Source organism: Saccoglossus kowalevskii, chromosome 10 (assembly GCF_978046115.1).
Source record: "Saccoglossus kowalevskii chromosome 10, keSacKowa6.1, whole genome shotgun sequence".
NCBI classification, from domain to species: Eukaryota; Metazoa; Hemichordata; class Enteropneusta; family Harrimaniidae; genus Saccoglossus; species Saccoglossus kowalevskii.
In genome coordinates, this window is record NC_140650.1 from 27,588,516 (window position 1) to 27,609,525 (window position 21,010).

Below are 21,010 nucleotides of genomic sequence, written 5' to 3' on the forward strand. Positions count from 1 at the left end.
AGAATACGATACCTGGTGGCGCAGTTGAAAGGGGTTCTAGCGACAGTGTATAACCTCTCTTTGGTATATAACTTAAGAGAGGTTACGTACCACAAACACCTGTTACAATAAACACATCTCTGTCAATCAGTTCGGTGGAGAAACCCCAGCTATTGTAAATCACAGAGCGACAGTGTATTATTGTAAAATTTAATTGTATACACAATGTGGAGCCAATTATATTATTATAACGAACCAATTCGGTGTAGCTCTGTGTATATACACCACGTTTATGAAAACTAATTTGTACTTTCAATTTCTTGTAACCGTTTAGATTTGCCGTATCACTGGAACTTACCAAAACAGTGTATTTTGTTTATTTGTCATGATTCATGGATTAATTGTTACAGAGGCTAAAGCGGAGAGCAACATGTAACATGATGCGTCATGTTTATATAACTAGATTATGTATAGGAGAGTATAGAACAAATCTATATACCCTAACAGTCTTGAAATGGTCATTGGGCGACGCCATTTTGTTTCCTGTTTCCCAAATTATGCCAAGCGGAACGGTATGTATAATAAAACATCTTCAGAATATTGTTCAATGATTAGGCAATGGTTTGAAAAATAGTTTAACTTTGAATAATGTTTCGAGTCATGTTGTTGAGCGGCGAAACACGAATCGTTCGCCATCTTGAATCCCGCTCAACTCGCGGGGGAATACAACTCGAGGCCGTGTTCATTACATTTCGAGCTGTTCTTTTTGAACAGTCAGTGTGGCGTGGTAAAAAGCATGTTTTCCCGCATTGACGAGGCGCTCGTCATTATCACGACTTCAAATCCCGTGTCAAGTGTTAAATTTAAATATGTTCGTTTGTCACTACATTGTGTTGTACATGGTCGGACAATTAAAGCTATTGTTCGTATTTAGCACCACCACTAACGATGTAACATAACATGTCGCAAAAAATATATATTTCAGAGAATTGAATATCTCAAAGACACCACTATTCCAAACTTTTTGATTTGTGGAAATGAATACATTATGTCTAAGTGTCGTAATCCTTTTTTGAAACGATCAGAGTATATCACTCCCCGAAAGTCCATGGAATATAATAATAATAAGACTTTTGTCTGAATAATATGTCTTTGGCGTGTTTACATCTACGTATCTCGGTCGCGTGCATGTTCCATGTATATTGCAGTAACATGCAGAGCATACAATTCTGTTACAACAACATCGTTTTGGATAACATTCTATGCTCGATAGCTGTACATTACCGACCAATTGATACACGAAGCAATATGCATGAATTGACATTAATGCATTAGTCAAATACGTCCACGATACACATCGACGCACAATTTAGGTTAAATTCAGTTATCTGTGATTTAATCAATTTGAAATGGTTGCTTACATTAGTAGCCTTATTACATATTGTATGCACCGCAACTGCTAACGATGAACTGCTAAAGAAAATCAAGAGAAGAACTGTATCTGTATTGACAGCAAGTAAGAGCCATCATCGCGATAATATGCTACTTCGTCAATTCAGTCAGAGAGGTCCATCTGTTAAATTACGCAGTTATTCATGTTTTTCTTCACAGTCGAATGGATTATTTCCATTTTTCAATCCAATTCACTGTTAACTCCGCATGTATCATGCGATTTAGAACAGGGCCACTCACAGCTCTTAGTAAGCTGAGTATTTAGCCAGTCACCTCTAAAGTAAATGATGAATTTAAAGTCTTAGCTAAAAAAGCTCCAAACTAATCTGCATTATTCTTTTATATCTCTGCCAATTTATAAATGAACAGCTTTAAATCCACTGGGTGATGGGATTAACGTAAACCTCGAGCCCATTATCTATTCTACTATATTCATCGTGACTTAATGCCGATCTAGTGTTGAGACATTTCATGAAAGTTACTGTAAATCTAAAAATGCACGTAATCTAAGATTACTATGGGTTTTGAGAAATTATTGATGAAGTGATTCAATGGGAGGTGGATGCCAGATGATATATAGATGACAACATGTACGGTTATTTGTAATGTGGTCGAGATAAAACTGATTTTACACTGTTAGGTTGCACCTTCCAAGATAATTATGTTTCGTGCCCCAGGACCTCACAGCACTGTAGTTAGATCTCATCTATACTTCAGTAGTAAATCCTCCGAGAGCTTGATAAAATACAGCTTGATATTTTATTTATATCCGTAAAATTTTTGGTTCCTCTCGGTCTTTCTTATAGCTTGAGTGATTCAAAAACTTCACACGCAAATCAATTAGGCAATTAGACAATATTAACTATGTCACACGATAAGTCTACTGAAGCATCCTTTCTTATTGTACAAAGTGCAATTGGAATCCATTATTTTCAGATCTCCAACTGCAACATCATGCACTGAGTTTGTTTCGTTTTGTCTATAAAAAATATAAAAGTTATTTTACCCTTTGTCACCTTACCCATTGCGTATATCAATTCCTGTGTGACGGCTGTCACGTTTATTAATTTATCCCTACTGAGACGTGCATGCGCGATCACAGCCATTCGCGTCATTTGTACTCGACTATGGTGGTTGAAGCAGAAATATTGTACGGTAAGTCATATCAATCTTAAAAACGGTTTTAACTGCGTTGGAGTGTTATCGATGTTGAAAACCTCACTGAATGGAAACTATTGAGCATCGTCTTCCGTGCGAGGATGGATTTCCACTCCAGATCCGAATACGCAATTCCATCCACTGTATACTAATCCGGGATTACCACATCCAATTCAATTATGCCGTCGTTTGCCTCCACTTTTTTATTACATCTTTGGTTATGACGCTATACACGCCTCCATTTTATTTGCACCGTTCTAGTGTTTTATTCATTCGCCATTTGCCTTTAGGTTGTTGAAAACAAAATCACTATCGTTTCGCCACAGTGTCTTCTTCCAGACTACGTTGAATACGTTAAATGGCACCCTTCAATGAAGTATGTATTATATTATTACTGCCACTACATGGACAACTTATACGAAGTGTAAACCTACTGTGCAGATTCTATGCAATAAGTTTACATTTTACCCACATGTGTCGGTGAATACTAATATTGAATGTGTATTCGCAATGAGAACAAAATACGTTATCGAAGTATGATGTCCACGTATATTTTGTTTCACTATTAAATCACACAAACGCAATGAAAACGGCAGAATTTGACTAAATATTGAAATTTGTAATCAACAACTGAATATTTGCGAGCTCATATTCTTGACATGAGTAATCTATTTTTCCCAATTCCAGAGTGAGCATGATATTACATCTTAAACTATTATCACCCCAATTCTAGAACCATTCGGGGATAATATAATCTCCCCCTTTTATTGCAGCCATTCGGGGATGATATCATTTTACTTTTCTTAAGACCAGTTCACTTAGGGATAATGTTATAGAAATTATAAAAACGAAACGATATGTTGCAAATGTATGTTACATTGTCTAAGTAATCTGTTTTGTTAACCCTATGGAATTACTGTATTCAAATCGCACAATGCATGTGCTTTACACCAGATGGCATGAATTAGATGTACGCCTGATAGAGTATACCATTTTATTACATTGCTATTTTGAAATGTTCTGAAAATGACATTGCTCGAATGAGCTTATTTTTGGTTTATTCGGTAATCAGTCACACGACAAACACTACTGCATGCTTTGATGGCAGTCTTTATCATACACACGAATAAGAAGCTATGATACCAACAACTGAGATGTGAACATTATTCTCGTTTATAATGTGTTTTATACACTTATTGATACTTAGGCATTATTGAAAGGTAAATGCAAATATTCATATGTCTGGGACATGACATTCAGAAAGTAAAACAACTTGTTTTTTTTTTTAATTGATAGGTAGCGTTTAGTCAAATATATAGTTATTAGGCACATTAATCATAATTTTTGAAGCATGTATGGAATGATCTCTATGCCAATACATAATGCAAATGTTCTCATTGTAATTTCATCTTGCATGAAAATTGATACATTTATTTGTCGCTCCCCTTAATCTTATATCTTTCTATTACGGACCTTCGTTATTGTGCCATAACGACTCATTTCTTTAATTATCCCTAATACTGCTATGTGCCATACATTATTAAGTTATCTAATTGGTGTACAATATACATGGAGAATAACATGGGTAAATGATTTTATATTCGAACACAACACACATTAAAAACAAAACTGAAAGAAATCTTGAGTTCTACAGTTTAAATTCACTACTTTGACCCTACAAACGAACGTCTAGGAAATAAATGTAAAAAAATAAAAACATGTTGTTTTCATTGTAGCTGAGAAGCGTTGATATGATCCCTTTGGTGTATTATTGTCGTTGTTATTACACCGTTAAATTGCGCAAATATGATTGAAGAAAATGTCATATACGTGATCGATTACAAGCAAAACAGAACGAGCGATTCCTCGCCTTTGACTTTTAATAACGGAGAGTGCACCTGAATGCAATTTCAAACCATTTGAACTTGTCTCTTTTTCAATCACTCTCCTATGGCATATCAAACGACGTTTGAAAAAAACCAATTTGTGAACTTGTCATGTGACCTTGTCTTAATTAAGCATCAGACGCATGGATGGTTATGAATCCCAGTAATTGAAGTGCTATATCGTGTATCCAAAATCCCTCGGCGTCAACAAATTGCACTTAACTTTGAAAGATCGCCTACTTCATTCTTGACCACTTTACAATAATAGTGAACTGAAATACAATCTGTGAAAAACTACATGTAAGAAAGTGTTATTTAAAACATCTGGGATTAGAAGCACTATGTGATATTGAATTTTTAATGGTTAAGGAAAATGTTATCTGAAAAAAACGTGTTTCAATGTTGACTCAGCTTCTGAGATTTTATTTGTTGCGGTTCTCGCGATGTTTCAGTTGCGTTGTAATTGGAGGTTATGTCACTTGTGTTGACACTACAATTCACAATCTATAATCGAGGTTGATCTGATGGGATTAGTAAGATTCAAAGCAAAATTCGTCACAGTTAAATGTACCTTGGGGTATACTATTTTTTACATGTAGTATTGTGCATCTCCCCCATATGAAAGAAACCGTGGATGGCATGGTAATGAGATATAAGGATACGAAGTCTTGTGTGAACAAAATTGTCGTGATGTAATTACGTCTTGTAAATACATGGCGCTGCAATTGACGGCACTGGATAACAAAGCTTTACATTGATAGTTAATTTGACATCAATTTGAAGTAATAATACCACGACGCGAAGAGGGTAATAACAAGAATGCGTAATAAAAAGGTGTTTCCACCAAAAGTAAATTGGACATCTTATCACAATTTGAAGGCCAATCCACGGCGCCTACCGCAATACGCGAGCTTATCAAATAAGATACATATTGTAGAGAAGACTTGTTATTTCCAAGGCATCATCGGGGATATATCGAGTATAATAGAGTTACTTTTGATTACATATGCTACACGATTGCATGTTCTTAGGGTGTATGCTTATTCACTGACCCGTGCCGTTTACGTGCCATGGTTTTTACACCATACAGTCGTTTTTTTAATACATCGTTGTCACGAACTTGTACACAAATAACAGCATGCGCCCAGTGATTTTGTTATGGAATATTCAAACCCATGGATGGCACGTAATTGCTTTTGTACATTACAGCGTGTCATATCTTCGAGTGATGAAACTTTCCATGACGTCATCCGGCGGCAAACACTTCAAATTTACTAGGAATAAGTGGCTTATCAACTTTCCTTGCTTTTAGTTTTGCTAACACGCATAGATGCCACCCCAACCGTGCCAGTCGAACTCGTCCATTGACAATGCAGTTGCGTGCAATTCAAACGTATATCAACATTTAATTTAATATATTTAATAATTTAGATAAGAAGCAGAAAAGAATCAGCGGGAAAGTGTGTCAATTCATCTATCTACGACTTCTTATAATATATTTGTCATATATGTGAGCAGCATTTTTGATATTCCAAATAAGTAAACCAACTACATGAACTATTGTAACTGAATGCAAATATAATTATCCTATTATATAACAATGTACACAGTGAATACACAAGGTAATACTATGATATGTCATCAACCATGTATAACCGGTATTTGGTAATAGAATCGTTCACAACCAATTTCACCAGCACCACCAATCGCAACGACGAAGACAACAGCACGAGCATTTTCGTTATCGTTACTTATAAAAATAATAAATACGCACATGCAGTGACGTAATGATGAACTACGAAATATAACAGTGATCTCCATGGTAACGTTAGCAAAAATGCGCAAATATTTTAGTTTCCATCTCAATTTTGATTGCTAACTGGATATCAAAACACATACTTTGTGATGCGATGTGAAGTAAAGCACGTACTTTTTGTTTAAAACAAACTGGTCTATTATGATGCAATGTCTTTAAATGACAGAAAAACAATTGACACACATCATACGAGAATCTTTTTACTTAGCGTGTTGACTACTTTATAAAATAATCTGTATTGTTCGGTATTCGCTTGTTACAATCAATATCCAATGTTTGTATTAGTTGAATTACTACACAATGTTATTTGAACTATACCTAAAAAAAACTTTTTATCAAATCTCATCTTGGTTGACTTCTTTTAGCGCGAGGAGAAGATTTGCTGGGACGTAACTATATCTGCGCATACATTTGTCATATCAACCTCGTAGTTGATGCGGTTCAATTTAAAAAAAAAAAAACGGGCCAATAAGCTGGTGATTGAGCACTTAAATTTACCTCACAATCCATCAATTGTAAAATAACAGAACGTTAAACAAATTATATTGTGTATGTATGTGTCTTGTCTTTTGTATTTCGATGCGTGCCTATTTAGGTCACTGAGCACGTATTGGCTGATATAAGGATTTATGACGTTTAGATGTATAATTAAACATATTTAACGAACCTACATTAACGGATGGTTTAGCTTGACGTGCGTGCTGCACATTTATAGGCTAAAGGTGCTATCCTTGTCCAGCTCGTAAACCACCTACAATTCATACATTGACACTCATGGATGGCGGAGCAGCTCACGTCTCCCCGAGGAATTTGACTTAAAATTTAACATGATTTACTACCTGAGAATCTGTTTAATAATTAATGTAAATATTCATTCATTGGAGTGGGTTTAACTATTCTACTGCATGTCTTATCGAATCGTTATAAAATCAATTCCGAGAATATTTCATTTTAATTTTATTTTAAACGTTTTTTTGTGGGATGTGATGGTAAATGGTTATAAATAATTTTCACTATATTTTTACCTAGGTTGACGTCACGAGTGAAATGACAAACGGAACAAATGCCAATGGCATCTAAAAGTGACTGTTCCGTTCAATTCTTTTGGCGTGAACATCTCGAATATTAACATATGTGTCTCATACAGTGCTACAGTTTATTGGTCACACCTTAGTGTACGTGAATCGTGATTTTAAAAAGTGTCCCTATCTAATTAGTCACACTTTGGCAAATAATTTATCTTATCGCCCCGTGTGGATATGAATAATTCTTCCACGCAGACTATATCTCTGCCACCACGCAGTCCCATGCACGTCGTTGATTTGTTGATGCATCGAAGTGCTACTTTTAAAGATATTCACAAAAACAATGCATTATCGGTAGTCTTTTTCCGAACCCGGCGAATGGGTAAGCGATTTTTGTACATTCTGTCTGTTTTCAGAATGAGAAATTCATGTTTGACTTTCCGTAGTACAAACTGAGTGGCGGCAGAACGGGTTAGCCGTCAATACCACGTCGTGCTTTCGTTTGGTTATATTTCTTCACCCGGTAAATGTCAGGACGGTCAACTTGAAGAACTGAGTAACACCTATCGTTATTGCACGATTAAATCATGTTCTGTTTATAACTATTACACTATTTTCATTGCTTTTAAAACAAACATCATTATCGACAATCAACACGGGAGCCCTCTAATAAAAAAATACGCTATAAGTATACGCGTAGTAAAAGATTTGTGGCGTTTCACCACAAATGGCGGTGTGTGGTGGCAGAGTGTTCTAACCGCAAAGAACTCTGGAAAGGGGAATGGGTCTGAATTTAGAAAAAAATATGTGAGATGTACGGTAGAGATTGATCGCAATGATTGCCCAGTCTTACTTAATTAACCGACCATGAAACTGTGCATGCTAGTTTATGATTTTGTTTGAATTTGTGCGATTCACATTCAAATATAGGTTTCATAATTCTCTCTATTTTGAAACTATTTACAAATGATAGCATGCTTGTATTTCAAATTGTACAATTAAGTATAATACCACGATAACCAAGCCTCAGATTTGTGTATAATCCGCATGGAATCATGGATCATGCTAAATAATTTTTGTTTTGATGCATTTGTGTTTTTATATACAAAGAGAGGGAACTCACATTATTAAAAAAATATCAAGATCCAACGCGCTGTCTAAACTAGAATATTAACTTGTTTTCTTTCATAATTTGGAGAAAACAACCTTTGATTATTTCTTCTATTTTGTTTTTTAGTTTTCAGTAATATTATTTTCAGTTTCAATTTTTTTTGAGAAAACAACCTTTGATTATTTCTTCTATTTCTTTTGGAGTTTTCAGTAATATTATTTTCAATTTTTAGTAATATGGATCATGAATACTAAGAGTCACGATAGATCGTTAATTAAATTGGAATAACCGTACATACAGGAATGCATTGAGGCGTCTAGTAATCTGTGAATTGCTGTTCTCGTTTTAATCATAAAATCGTTAACCTGAGGTGTTGATATCGATTGATGTTAAGTGACATAATAATTGCTGATGACGTATGAAGCAATCGCCTCAATATTGATTTCACTGCCCTGCCCAAATGGCGGTACTTGTATTCATTAATTAAATCACGCAACCTTTTGCAATGACAAAGGCGCGCACGTATAGTCTATTAGATAATCGACAGGGCAAATACTGCAAACAATATGCGCAATCATCTGGGGTCACCGTTTAACTGAACTTAGAGATAAACGAATTATATTTATAACGATTCTCGGTATTCCATTGGCGTCTGTCGACAGTTAATCAGTTTGTGCTGTCATACACCGTAGACATTAGTACACCTCGTGGCATCATCGTGTATTTACTGCTGATCGATCTGGATCACGGTTAACTGATGCCTCTGCATTGCACTGCGAGTTTGCCGTACATGTTTCCAACGATTGAATTTTGCATCGAGGGCATCGCATCCCATTTGTTCGTTATCTCCGCGAACTAATTATTCCCAATTTAAGTTTACCACGAACGACCTATGTAAGCACGTCTTTGGTCTTACCTCTTTGAACGCCGTATTTGTTACCCACAACATGTTGGTGCCAAATTTTGCTAATTTGCTTAACAGACATACATAGGGTCACGGCTTGAGAAATTCATAGTTACGAAGAAACGATGATATTACCAAAATTTAGGCAATGTGTTTGAAGCATGTTTAAATCATTTTGTTCGATGTTCGATGTTCGAGAAAAACATTAGAAGGGTATGATATTTCATGAAACTATAGACACTACAATTCACAATCCATAATCGAGGTTGATCTGCTGGGAGTAGTAAGATGCAAAGCAAATTTGGTCACAGTTAAATGTACCTTGGAGTATACTATTTTTTACATGTAGTATTGTGCATCTCCCCCATGTAAAAAAACCGTGGATGGCATGGTATTGAGATATAAGGATACGAAGTCTTGTGTGAACAAAATTGTCGTGATGTAATTACGACAACGTTGCGCGCGCACAACGGCATCGTGTTGAAATTATTTTGATGCTGTTGTAACATGTTTAGTGATCTAAATAAAATGTGAAAACATTGCCCGTTTTTTCACTTAGTGAAAATATGGTATAAAAAATAAAATACGCGCTTTTTAGTGCATGCACGACATATTACGAATAAAATATGTTTGACAAAATGTAAGAACAAGAACATAAATGCAACTATGCTGGAGTTTCAGAGAATGAATCCTGCCAACTTACTAGATTTTTTATTGCATACATACATACATGGTTTTATTAATAATCCCACGATTGTTAGTTGTTTTCAATGTTCTAATTCCTATTGAAACACATCAAATGGTTTCACTTTTAAGCATTACATAACTTTAATAAGGAGATTTCTATACAAATTGATACCTTTAATATGTATTACAAACGCTCCGGCAGGTTAAGTTTGTTTCATGTTACAAAACCAATTAAGTCCTCTTTTAACTTATCAGATCCGACATGTGATCGTTATGTGGTTTCACGAGTATTTCGTATTTGTACGTGATGCCAAACAGATTATAGCGCAATACATACGTCCGAATTTATATAAAATATATGACCAATTGTTGACAATAAACAATCTTCATGTTAATAAAATTAGATATTTAAAAACGAGTTTGAAATTCATTTCATTTAGTATAAATCTATGATAAAATATAAATCGATTGTGATTATCTATTATTCATCGTCTGGAATATTTGATTTAGTAGGTGTCCTTCATACCTGTCCTCGTGGGACAGGGTTAGAATAATTTGTCACGCGAGAGCGTTCCAGCCCACGGGTGTACTTACTACATCGAAATTACAAGGAAATATACGGACATAATAACATGAAACCACTGAAAGTAGACACCCATCCCAGTACGCCACATCTCACTGTTCCATTCCATGATATTACTTTTCGGGGTTTCTCACTGACTTCCGGCTTCACGTAACATTTAGGTGTGAATAGAAATGAAATAGTTACAAGCGACTTAATAATTACATATCATGTCGCTGTATGGTTCTCCCGGGATAGCTACATTCTCTGAGTAGTTCAGAATTGTCTTTTCGTGTTTGTAACTTTGCAATGCGTGTCTCGTTAAACATATCAGTATCACGTGTTGGGATAACTAGCACGAGAATCCAATCATACGCATATTTGCATTCCGTAGAACAACCAAATGGCGTTTCTATATCATAATTTATTGATTTTAGATAACAAGTATAATCGGATCTTATTTACTATCATAGTATGCGCTTATTAAAATATGTCTCCGGTTTTTTGCATCACTCAGATAGGAATGATTAAATATAAAAAATACCAAACACATATTACCGATCGACCATACATAGGTAGTATGTTATTACCTCCCCTAATACTAAAACCTGTCTGTCGACTTGTTTTCATCTATCAAGAGCCTCTCAAATACATGTGCTGTTGCCGAGATACTTGATTAGTTTACCTATCAAAAATATCCAATACAGCGTCCGATCCACTGAATAGATACATCAGAACCAAAAAGCAGCTGGCTGTCAAATATAACTTGGCGCTAATTGGCAAGGACCTTATAGCGAGTGAGTAAATACTTATTAATCGCGACGGATGCTAACAGATCGAGACTGATTTCTAAAACATGTAATGTGATATGATGTTTTGAGAGCAATGTGACGTGCACTAAGTGCACAGTTATGAAAGGCTAGACAATGCACCACCTTATATGAATAATCACAATGCCTCTGGCTGGCATTGATTTAAAAGCGGAAGCGCTTTTATGTTACGCGTAAAGTCGTTTTAATCACTCCCTCAAAATACGTCACTCCAGCATGTACTACATGAATAGGATGTATTGATTTACTTTCGTTCAAATAGAAAATAGAACATTTTGTAAAATTGTATTAAATTAGATAATGAAATGTACGCGATTTAACCAATATTCAAATTGATATAAATATACTATATATATACGTTTCATTGTGTCCAATAACCCTCAATAGACGCCCTCTTAGAGGTCAGTGGTTACGGACTTTAGATCGTATTCATCGATCGAAACATTCAATAAGTATTATAGTTTTTGTTCAGAAAACCATATGGTTTGTTTGTTTAAGAATGGTTTAGGTTTAAACAGGCGATTTATTTGTATATCATGAACGTTGAAGTAATTAAGAGCTTTGAACCATTCATAAATGAAGTCAGAGAATATTTAATTCAAACGCAAACGTACTTCGTTTATAAAATTGATATAAATACATACGAAAACATTTTTTAGAGATTAGCAGACGTCGTTTTGTCAACTCATGCCTTGAATAGTCAAAGAACGTCCGTGAAGGTATCATATTAGTGTGAAATAATAACACGTCTTTATTGAGGCCAAATAAATTCTGTTATCTCACTGTAATAATTCTGTTATCTCACTGTAATAATTTTGCGTGTTTGATGGGAGTAGTATAAACAGTTAACACAAATGCAAACTCAGATTAGCTCAATTTTGTTCTGAAAACTAACCTGTCATGAAATTAGAACTACGTAGTATACATGCATGCTTAGCACCATTCACAATCCTGTTAGAAGGCCAGGCTTAAATTAATCCCTATGCGCTGTCGATTAGACTCCGTTCTATGGTGCATGAACTGTTGAACGAGCTTTGTGCATATGGAGTAAGTAAACCCATGATACCATGTCAGATTTGAAGATTTATAGGCTTATGGAGATTACTGATGCGCTGTAAAGTTGGACAGCTGATCCCACTCGAATATCGAGATTTCATCACACTGTTCTCTGTGATGTAGAACCAATGGTATGCCCTCAGGGGCGACACCCATTCCCTTGTAGTTGAATTTATTTATTATATATACTTTCCGGAGCATGCCTCAATGAATGCTGGCTGGTAAACCCCACTCTTTTTTGAATACTTATTATAGATTTACAGGCCAAGGAACAGACATATAATACGACGTGAAACACGATACGGGAAATAACGACCAGAGCAGGCACTGCCGGCGCACGCGATACCCACAACCACAAACTGACTGACTCGAATTCAAACTGAATTGGACATCTGTCCATAATCAGTCTTAACTGTGAATCAAGAAATGGATAATCAAAAGATACTTGTTAACTTGGTTTAACCCCAATATAGAATAAATATTCTACGCTATCTGACTGTATGTAAGTCATGTTCTAACTTTCAATATTGTGAAACTTTAGGAAAATGATTGATGGATTAATCAAATTAAGCTTAACTCCCGGTGATATCAGAGTTCGCACAGTTTTGTTGTTCGAGCTGTGGTAATTAAAACGTCAGTATAAAACCTTGCTGTCAGTGGATATATATATCATATCCTGTCACTTGTATACATATATTTCATGTCAGTCGTAATATATGAGGACAAGGCTCGCATTACCACACTGCAAGATAAGAATGTCATAATTACTTGCGGGACGTGACGTAGTTATCTCCAACGGTGCATATTCCAATGTTTTGCGTTATAGTAGGTATATGTGTGCGTCGGCCGATGGTAGGCTTCGTATTGCCCCCACCCCATTGACTGGTTTGTGGTGCGCTCTTTAATTAATACTTAAAACTGAATAAGAATTTGTTATATAATTTATTGTGTAATAATTGACAGACATTGTAATCGGAATCAACAGTACAATTAACCATTGCTTATCAGCATAACTCTGCTAGGTCATTTCGTTTCATGTCATGTCGAAGTGTTCCTATTAACATCTGACTCGTGTAAAGAAATCGAATTATGAAATTTGTGTAATTGTGTCGCGTGTTCAATTTCTTACTGAACTCAACTGAACTATCATAATATAACACGACCATACTCACGTCGACGTGTATTTTCACAAGAGTTGTACTGTCTCCACTGTTGGGTTACAGTTTTTTCTCTTGATATATTTGTAGTGTTGAGTTCCAATGTTTTCTTTAACCCATACCCGTTACTTGATGGATTCAATATTTAGACCGCATTTTTATTGACTAATGTACCATGTCTGTGCGTGTTAATTTATTTCTTTTTACGGACCTGCTTATCCCCAAGTCTCATTTTGTATGGGCAGGTGAGTTTCTGCCTTTTAATGTAATTATTTATATTGAACCTGTGATCACAAGTCTCACGTTTAATGAGCAGGGATGTGTCTGTGTTTAGAATTTTTCATGCAGACTCGCAGGTCCTCAATACAAAATAGCAAAGACGATTGTCTTTAAAATGTATTTAATACTCTGACATAAAATACAAACACAATTGATGATTTAAAACACCCATACGTAATTGCAGCGCCCCCAAGTGAAATTTCGAACGAAACTCTTGTTTAATGAGCTGATAATTACGCTTCTATTTTTATGACAGAGTACACTTCCGTTGAAATTAGTATATACTACAATCAGCAATCTGTCTCTGACTCTGTTTGTAGCGCTGATTGCATTATTTCTGGATCGCCATGCTTTTCAATAACATGTTTTGTCTCTCGGATTTGGTTCTGTACATTGAATTGACCGTCCATCTTACTTGAGGTTCTGTGCTAGTGTGATTAATTTTCTTGAATAATGGTGCATCTTTCTTCCATCTGTAACTTGTTCCGCTGCAATACTTGAACCGCCAACTCTATAGATACTGTAGATTACTGGTTTGAATTTGATGGAACAATTATTTTGGTTTTGTTGTTTTAACATAGCATAGTATCTTACCATGACGTTATATGGCATGATGTTTGTCCCCAGCTTTACATTTGAGTTTGAGCTTGTATTTCCTGTCTTCTCCATTAATGTTTGATTTTTTAGTTTGATGGTCTTAGTTTGTTTTTACTCGTCTGTTATTGTGCTAGCTTATTGCCAGGTTTTTTGATAGTTGACACATTGTATATGCATTGCTACTGGTTTTGGTTTCTGGGATACTGGGATCTGTCACATAATGATGTTGATTTCTGCTATTAACCTATCTGGTTCCTCATAGCTGCATGTGCAAAAGTAGATTTATTTTTTGCTGATGTCGAGTGTGATGCGCGTTTTTCACGAGTGTAATACTCATTGATTTATCTGACCCAGCTGTAAGGCAGAATTGCCCCTAAATTGGCTATTTCACGTCTCCATAACTAGTTACTTCCAATGCCTTCTAACCATTTTTCCCATGATTTGCTAAGTCTCCAGCGTTTGTAAAGTTTGACATTTAAGATTTCTAGTTTTAGTAATTAGGTTACCACCACGGGGTCGGCAATACTATTTTTATTTAACGTTAATAACTATTCGCGTGCATTTTATTTGTGAATTTCCGACCAAATCAAGCTCATATCCCTCCCGAAATGACTTCTAAATCCCTCACGAGGAGGTCAGGATAGATATCGCTTTGGGTTCTATCATTGTCGCCAATGTAATATGTGCCATATTGACAAAATAGATGAAGCATCTGCCTCTGATATGTATTTATTGGAATAGAAAACCAGAAAGCACCCCAAGTGACATCTCACGTGAATATCTTACCTCATTTTTTATGGCCAGAGGAGTTTCCTCTTTCAAATATATTCCTTTAGGTACACCTGTTGATTCCAAATCTCGCTTTCAATGAACAGAAGGATTTCTGATTTTCAATTAGACCTGCTGTTCCGCATTCTTAATTTCCATAGGCAGAGGAGTTTCTTCCTTCCGATGTATTTTTACATGTAGATCAGTTGAACACCAACCTTACTTTATACTAGCAGATAGGAATCTCTTTTCATCATGTGGAACTGCTGATCCATATTATTGCATGTTTTTGCTTTTTACATGATTTCTTCATATAGACCTGTATATTTCCAATGCTTTGTATAGGAGGGGGACTTTCTGTTTAATCGAAAAAAAAATAATTGTTCTACTCGTGGAGCTTTTTATCATTCTGCCAAATGGTCGGCTATTTCTGAAATTTTAAAACATTTATATGTACCTAATTATCCGGCTAATTATATGTACCTAATTATATGTACCTAATGTGTGATATTACCGTGCTAGACTCATTTATTTTGTAGATTACACCATCTGATAACGTACGGCAACATGCACATGCACGCCCTTATAGCACTAGTACAATCAGTGACATGATATAAGATGTTTCTCAAGACACTGGGTTACATCATGTAGCACCACTGCGCACCTGGTGAACCACAGCCAGCCAGTAATACTGCACACTGCACACACTTTAAATATAAATGTATTACTAATGCAACAGTCAAGTTGTGACGCCAAGATATAATCACGAGAAATTATTTGAAAAAAAGAAAATACATGAGCATTTATTTTCTGTGATAAAAGTGTGCACTCTGATTTTGAAAGTCACTCATATTCTTTTTAAGCTAGAGATATATTGACAAATTGAGTGACCACAAGGTATTCAATTACTGATCGTCACATACGTTTTCGTAATTTTTCGCCTAATTATTTGTTTGGTCTGGTTAGATCCTTTTCGGGAATAAGTAAAAAAGTCAAGGGGTGATTTACTTGAAGTCTTCAGGAGAGGTTGTTTTTGACACATGGACCAACCAATAACATGTATTGTAGTGAGTAGTTGCTGGGGGAAAAAATTAGATGTCGTTGTCATGGAAACATCAATGTTAGGCATGATTCGTCATTCATATCTAAAAATGTCATGAACAAATTATCAAGAGGTTTTCGCGAATGGTTAACATTGTAACCTAGGAAAACCAATTATAATTTGGAAAAGATTAATATCCAGTTACCATGGTAACAACAATTTTATGGAGGAGTCTCTATCATTACTAAATAACTAGAACAATTTACCACAGACGGATTATGATTTTAGGGTCCAGTCAATTTTTTTGAAAATGAACTCAAATATATCGAAAAAATTATCCTCCATAGTATAGGCGAAAATAAAATGTTGATTGTAGTTCATCTATTTATATTACCTCAGTACGAAACAACTATCAATTGCATTTTGGTCAAATAATTTTCCGTTGAATCTTCATATACATATTATATTATATTAGGTTCTAAATTGAGTTTTGGCAAAAATACTAAATGTTCTCTGAGTCGATAACATGTAACAATAATAGATCAATAAAACCGATGGGGAGCTATTTTTGTCTAATTCACATTAGTGATTCGGTCGACCTCCACGTATTTAACAGATGATACCCTTTTCAATTTAAAAAATTCACTCTTAATTATATTGACTACCCTAAACGTATGTGACAAAGCAATAGCTGAAACGCTCCAATCAGTTCTACGCATCTTTAGAATCGGTAATTGTAAGTTTCTCCATTATTACAATTGCATAATAAGAGTAAGTCGGAAAATCGTTATTAATCCGTTGTGTATGGGGTATTCAGCTGTCGCATTTTGCGATATAGATTGTAATATTGATATAGACGTTGAGTGTTATAGTAACAAGCATAAACACAAACAGCATGAAAACTGTAACCAGGTAATGAGTAAGTGTGAGCTAAACTAATCCATTGCTCGATAACTACCATTGTTTGTACACACATGTTGAAAGGAACAAAACATTCAGTTAACCGATTAATATAACTGTCATACCTTGTTGTGACACATTTCAGTTAAACTAATGTCGTGATTTTGACAACAAGTGGGACAATATCTTTACCAATTATCTTCACCTGATTATAGATATTCATCGAATGTCAAATTAATACGTTCGTAATACATTTCGCTACCAGTTCTTACATATAATCGTACTTTCCCGAGCTATGTCTAAGAAGAATAGCCACAGTCGACGGGAACAAGCATTAACCGCTCGATGATCGGAATGAAATAGTTATTGCAGAACAGAAAGAACATTCTCTATGTAAGCTTGGTCAGTAATATGTGTCAATTCGTTTACTCCAATATTAACAATTGATGCTACAGGTAATAACCAATGATGTGAAGACAACGTATTATTAACTTGTTAAATCTATACATATGAATTTAGCGAGCGACAGCAAAATCAAATAACCACCAAGTGTAATATGAAGAGAGAGCAATTTATCTGTATTGCATAGGTTATTAAATAAATCAATTGCTGTCTTTGCAATCATTTCAAATGAACATAAAATAACATTCTTGAAACACGGTTTGCAATAATCGCTCTCGCCCGTCATTTGACAGACACAAACTGACAAGATTTTGAGGACACACAGGGAGAGTATTTAACGAAAGCATTCAGTTGAATGAATGAATGAATGAATGAGTGAATACAGAAACAAGTCACCAATGGGTCGCCAATGAGGTATAACCCTTCACACACTATTTTTTTTTTTTCTATTTTGGTTATGTGTGACAAGATTGTTATTATTTGAACAAAGCGTATCTAGCAATTCCGCTATTTGGTGCTTTTTAAAGGATATTTCTTCTACATACCGTCTTTATTGCAGACACAGTGGCCCCCCAAAAGGCGGGACATCCATAGTAGACAATTTGTAGCTCACGACTGAAACTGAACTGAAACATGCATTCCGCATGTTTTCCACGTTCTATATGTAATTGCATATGCATTTGTCAGATTGCCCCTGTTTACATAGATTTTGACAAATGTAACGTCCAAACAATGTTTTTTTCTGCAATTCATTTTCTCCATATTTGTAATGTTTCTCATGATTTTTTCCCGACATTGCCGGGAGAGACTCTGTTTTTATACAGTTACAGACCTCGCCTGACGCCGATGACAGCCAATTGGGGACGACAGATGTTTTATTATCTTGAAAGAAAACAACGAGACAGTTAGCGAATTAAAATCAAATGGTATAATATCAGAGGCCAGTAACACATACAATGACGCCAGAGACAAATAATTATGTGATCGCTCGAGAAATAATAACGATTAATGACACTAACTATAGTGAATATCGTTCACTATGGTTAGTGGCAATGTGGCAGTTTGCTTAACTGAACAGCATATGGTATTTGATTGAAGTGTTCATTTGTGGTATTCCTACACATATTTCCATAATAATGGGGAATAAAAATGAAAAGCAGTGGCAAACTTCAGGGGATAATCATATTATGAGGTTATACGAGGATACTGCAAAGTATGCACAAAGACAGTACAGCGGAAGTATCGACCGACGCACAGTGGAGGTCGATGCGACCGCGTACTGTCTGAGTACCTTATTATTATACATCTTTTCCTCCCAGAAATACATCGTGGGAATGACGAAATACAACAAGTTTAGAACAGATTTATCAAACGTCTTTGTGTGGGGTTCGGTCAAACCCTGGGGCAGCCATGTTTGTTTTTATTATTACGCTTACGCGCGTAATCGTTCCATATTTGGAATTCGCGTTTCCTAAAATGGTAGAATGAAAATACCCAGTACAATACCGCAAAATTACGGCACGTTGTAACTTATGGCGTTACGGTGACAGATATATAATAATATTTGTTATTGCGACAGATATAATTAGCTTGTAGTTAAATATATTAGCAAATTATTATAAGCAGATGACCTCAGATGGCAACTGTGTCACTTGTTTTAAAATAAACTTGGTTGACGTCTGATATATAATATATATATATTTATATCTTTAGTCAAATTACTTCAATTGTATGAATCATGTTTGTCTTATGAGATCGGTTTAATGTTTCACTAATGCGGGATGAAATATGATGGTGAGATTGTTTTTTTTTCATAATAACATCAACGGAGAGCTCTATTCAAGAAAATAAGTGATGTATTTCAGTCGAACCGAAAAGGGAGCATAGATTCTGAGATGTCAACGCTACAAACATAAATACACTGATCCGTTGAGCTTATTCATCGCTCCTATATATCAAACACGTTGATGATGTCAAGCAGATGACAATCACGGAACGCATATATTGAATGATAAAGTATGCTTCTCGTCAGGAACTCTTCTGTTTCTAAATTAATTCAGAAACGGAATTTAATAAAGACCCGTGTCTCGATTGGCGTTTCAACAGGAATTTGTTAATTGTAATCCACCTAATATATTCGTAGCCATTTATGTGCTGGTATGTCGTAGCAATATTACATATCGAGGTTAGTTCTCAATCCCGGTAACTCAAAGGCATATTTTCGTATAGGCATGCCTCCTATATCAACTCATAGGGCAATATCCATTGTTTAACAGCACCAGCTGACACGCCTAAGGTCCACTGAAAAGATATATCACAAATATTAGCGTACCTTACACTACTCTCAACCATCACTGTTACTTTACTGTACATTACTCTCAACCATCACTGTTACTTTACTGTACACCACTCTCAACCATCACTGTTACTTTACTGTACATTAGTCTCAATCATCACTGTTACTTTACTGTACACTACTCTCAACCATCACCGCTACTTTACTGAACACTACTCTGAACCATCACTGTTACTTTACTGTACACTACTCTTAACCATCACTGTTACTTTAGTGCACACTACTCTCAACCATCACAGTTACTTTACTGTACATTACTCTCAATCATCACTGTTACTTTACTGTACATTACTCTCAACCATCACTGTTACTTTACTGTACACTACTCTCAACCATCACTGTTACTTTACTGTACACTACTCTCAACCATCACTGTTACTTTGCTGTAACCTACTCTCAACCATCACTTTTACTTTACACTACACTACTCTCAACCATCACTGTTACTTTGCTGTGCACTACTCTCAACCATCACCGTTACTTTACTGTACACTACACTCAACCATCACTGTTAATTTACTGTACACTACTCTCAACCATCACTGTTAATTTAGTGCACACTACTCTCAACCATCACTGTTACTTTACTGTACATTACTCTCAATCATCACTGTTACTTTACTGTACATTACTCTCAATCATCACTGTTACTTTACTGTACACTACTCTCAACCATCACCGTTACTTTACTTTACTGAACACTACTCTCAACCATCACTGTTACCTTAATGTACACTACTCTCAACGATCACTGTTACTTTACTGTACACTAAACTCAACCATCACTGTTACTTTACTGCACACTACTCTCAACCATCACTGTTACTTTACTATACACTACTCTCAACCATCACTGTTACTTTGCTCTACACTACTCTCAACCATCACTGTTACTTTACTGCACACTACACTCAACCATCACTGTTACTTTACTGTACACTACTCTCAACCATCACTGTTACTTTACTGTACACTAAACTCAACCATCACTGTTACTTTACTGCACACTACTCTCAACCATCACTGTTACTTTACTATACACT